Source organism: Schistocerca nitens, chromosome 4, assembly GCF_023898315.1.
Source record: "Schistocerca nitens isolate TAMUIC-IGC-003100 chromosome 4, iqSchNite1.1, whole genome shotgun sequence".
Classification (NCBI taxonomy): Eukaryota; Metazoa; Arthropoda; class Insecta; order Orthoptera; family Acrididae; genus Schistocerca; species Schistocerca nitens.
This window is the reverse complement of record NC_064617.1, coordinates 335,472,557-335,476,927: the sequence shown is the minus strand read 5'-3', so window position 1 is coordinate 335,476,927 and position 4,371 is coordinate 335,472,557. Positions and strand designations below refer to the sequence as shown.

The 4,371-nt window shown below is 42.7% G+C and overlaps 1 pseudogene; it reads right to left on the bottom strand.

Moving 5' to 3' along the window:
• Positions 1-1,286: 1,286 nt before the first annotated feature.
• Positions 1,287-1,404, bottom strand: LOC126253985 (5S ribosomal RNA; annotated as a pseudogene).
• Positions 1,405-4,371: the final 2,967 nt, after the last annotated feature.

The window sequence follows — 4,371 nt, the reverse complement described above, 5'->3', positions numbered from 1 at the left end:
CGCAAGTTGGTAGAAACAGTTTTTCACATCTTGCTGCAAGTACATCCTGAACTTGCCAGTTGCTACAAGTTTTTCTCAAACTTGCAGAACTTTTATGTGTTCAACACTGGTACAACGATATCAGCGTCGAAAAGCAGAATGGCACAATGGCAGATGAACCGAAGCAAATGTACCACGGGAACCCATAAACATTTATACATGACCATCCTCAAGCCAGGAAGTGAGGCAAAATTAACCAGTTACCTCGTTTTACTAGAAGGGAAAATAGAGTGGCAGTGGACATATCTTTAAGTTTTGGCTGGTTTTTAACCTTAGCGAAAACATAAATGTAATACCTCTGTAATAAATCATATTTCCAAAACTCGAAGTGTAATTAAAAGGCGATCTCTTGGTGATCTACTCTGCAGCAAAAATGCTGTTTCCAAAAATTGAAGAATACTTAATACATTATTCTTGTTGCTACAGCTTGCAGAATTTTTGACTCCTGGTTTGGAATATTTTATTTTACAATAGGCAAAAGATTTTCGAAATTTGCATCGACATTCTCATATCGAATTTCATCTGGTCGAAGTCCTCTGATTGCAAATCATTCAATAGTGTTTTTTGGCAAATATATACGCCCCTGTATCCATTTCTTCACCCAAACATTTCTTTCCCTCTTAATATTTTTTATTTTCGTCAAGATTTTTTTTCAATAATAATAACGCAAAACAATGGCGGCTGCTCTGATTTTTAGCAGAGCCTGTAAACTTGCACTTGCCGATCTCATGACGTGTCCCTAGCAGAAATACTTCTGGAATTACTTGCAGCAAGTTTCTGAAATTAACTTGTTCAATCTTCTTGCAGCAGCAGACTTGCGCAAGTTATTGTTCTAAAGTAAATACCTGAACAACTGCTTGCAGAAGTATTTTCTAATGGACAAGACATTAGAGGACAAGATACAGGCTCTTCTCAAAGTGTCCATCTTGGCCCTTTCTGATGCGTCAGAAGCCGTTTTCGATCAGTAGAAAAATGTGCTGGTACCCTATAATGCATGAACCCCATTCATCAATCATTCGCTGTTAATTATGATACATACTGTGTCGCACTCCGTCATCAGGCCACAAGTGGCCCATCGGGATCATCCGACCGCCGTATCATCCTCAGATGAGGATGCGGTTAGGAGGGTCGTGTGGTCAGCACACCGCTCTCCCGGTCGTTACGATGGTTTTCTTTGACCGGACCCGCTACTATTCGGTTGAGTAGCTCCTCAATTGGCATCACGAGGCTGAGTGCACCCCGAAAAATTGCAACAGCACATGGCGGCCCGGATGGTCACCCATCCAAGTGCCGGCCACGCTCGACAGCGCTTAACTTCGGTGATCTGACGGGAACCGGTGTATCCACTGCGACAAGGCCGTTACCCATGCATACTGTAGATTCGGACATTTAAAAATAACTGGAACTGAATTGTGGGGCAACAGTCGTGCATGAATAAGTGTACTCTCGTAAGATCTACAAATCGATTCACACATATTCATACTTTTCAAATGGAGACGCCAATGTTTTAATCGTTGAGTTTCTGACCACCCCACTACGGAAGCGACTGTGGGAAAGTTAATCAGTATCTGAAAAAACGGAAGTACATGTTTCTTGTGAGTTAAAGAGAAAAACTCGCTTCTCTTTACGGAAGGCACTGCATGATGTGTTTCGTTATTCTATCAAAAGTTGTTGATAGGCAGAAAAATTATGTTCAACTAAGGCGGTGTATATATTCAAAGCGGCCTCGTTGGATACTAGACTGCCAGACTGTAAAGGGCGTAAAAGTCTCTGACGATAACCATAAACAGAAAATTGCTGACTTCTGGTAACTTGATCACTCCGATATTCTATGGATAGATAGCTGCTAAGAGTTACCAAAGAAAGTCTTCTAGAATTATAGCGCACTGCTAACAGATGGTACGTGCTGAAAATTAAGCTGTATGTTGCGGTACACACAAAATGCAGTGACTTTCAGTGTAACAGTAAAGTAACAATTTATTAGAACGGTTGACATGTTTTAACGTCACACCATTTGAGAATGACCACAACACGATGAATGCAATTCCACGTATGCACTGCTGCATTACCGCAACGCATCTTCACGAAGGGATTGGTAGGATAAAATTACAGCTGGACCAGTGACACAAGAAAGAGCTCTCTAGGGGTCCGGAAAATTCCGCTGCAGTCAGTCTGCTGGTCACGACCGAAGTACACGCTCAAAGGTGAAAGCAATCAGCTGTAATGCAATACTGCAATGCTGGTTGAATGGCTATGGTGGGTGACTAATGTACTTAGAATTATTATGATCGTGGACGGCCAGGTGCCTGGAATCGCTTAGAAGTTGCTCATGAAGTGTGATCTCATAGCTGAGGATAGTCGGCAGTGGAATTTGCAAGATCGCCGCGGTAAGAGGCCGGTGGGAGCGGGGGGGTGGGTGGGGGTGGGGGGAGAAGAACGATTCGTCGTACAGCTGGTGGAAAGGAACAGTTTCGCTAGGTCAGCCGAACTTTCACCGTACATAGAAGCCTCAGGCGTCTACGTTTTCTATACCCCGAGCTATCCCGGCACTTGCTTTAAGCAGTTATTTCGAAAGCGCGGAAAATTTAAATAAAAATGGGCGGACGGAGATCTGAAATGCAGTCCTCTAGAATTCGAATCCACTGTCTTTTCAGGGAGCCATCGCGGTCGGTTTCAAAACCTGAGGACTGGTAAATAGAAATGGAGACGTGCATGTTGAGAATTACTAGAAGAAACGAAAAAAAACTTGGCCAGGTAAAACAAAAGAGCGAAGGATGTTTTGAAAATGAAATGCCTGCTGAGTGAAACGGGGAGCCAAGATATGCAACGTGTCAATGCACCGTGGAAGTATTTTTATGGACTCTAAGCAATAAGATTACAACCTAATGGGAGGCTGGTAAGTAGAAGGTCGGTAAATGACTGCAGGAGCAGCCTGGTCGTCTACTGGTGAAGATCGTAAGGCAGTGGATTTGAAATGGCTGATGATGATGTTGTTGTTGATGATAACCAACGACCCTGGTGTCCTATCGTCAATGTGTAACAGTACCTTTTAGTTGCATACTGTCCGTTCATACTCGAACCTCAATTCTTAGCTATGCATATTTTTGGGAGGGGGAGAGGGGGGGGGCGGCGGGTTGAGGATTAAAATCGCAAAAATCGAATACTGCTTTCGCATTGCAGAAAAGACCAAAAGAATAATTACAGAAAAAAGTAATCAGGCTCCTCGTAAAGATCGGTCAAAAGAATCGAGGATTTTAAGCAATTACATTTATCGATCTGCTATTTACAACAACAAAATCTTGAAAATTGCGGCAAAAACATTTGTAACCGTGAACACGGAGAAATAGCTTATGAACTTATCAACAAAGAATAAATAAAAATCTCAAAGCTACAGTCTTTGCGAGAGAAAAGGTTGTACAATACGTATCCTAAGGAAATTGAAAAGCAAAGACTTATCTCTGCGATAAGGACCGAGAGGTTTGGTAAGGATGTAAGACATTTAAATAATGTCATTTCATAACACACTTTCTCTGAACTGTACTGTGATGTCTGGAGTGTGTTGATGCCAATGGTGATACAACTTTGGTGGGAAGTGAAGGAACCGGTTCTAGGCGCTTCAGTCCGGAACGGCGCTGCTGCAACGGTCGCAGGTTCGAATCCTGCCTCGGGCATGGATGTGTGATGTTCTTAGGTTAGTTAGGTTTAAGTAGTTCTACGTCTAGGAGACTGATGACCTTAGATGTTAAGTCCCATAGTGCTTAGAGCCATTTGAACCAGTTTTGAAGTAAAGGTACTTTGTAACTCTCGTTTTCTACAATTCCTGAGACCATTCAACGAACTTTACAGACACACTATTTCCTTTTTTGTGAATATTGTGACAGACAGTGGATGTCACAAGCAATTTCGATAACTATCGAAAGAGGTGGCTTCCCAACAAGACCAGTCATCTGACGCAGTGAGCAAAATGGATTCCTTTAGAACTCTCATCGCAGCGCCAGCGGAGGCCACGTAACATTACCCACAGTGCTGACAGCGTCCCTCTATCCTGGTAGGAGGCGCGAGAAAAACAAAAACTTTAACGTGTTTTCGAACGAAAGAAACTTCATCTAGTATAAACGAAACATCTTTGTACAATAAGAAGAAAAAGGATGGGGCTGGGCTATTTAAAAACAGACTATTCTTGTATTTGGGAGAATGGAAGCTCAACTTCCATTCGGCCATCATGACAAATTTTTTCTGGGCTGTCTGTGAAATACTTCAGGCAAATGGCGGGGTGATTTATACGATACGGCTACGGCCGACTTCCTGTTCCATGCTTACCAGATAGACCTG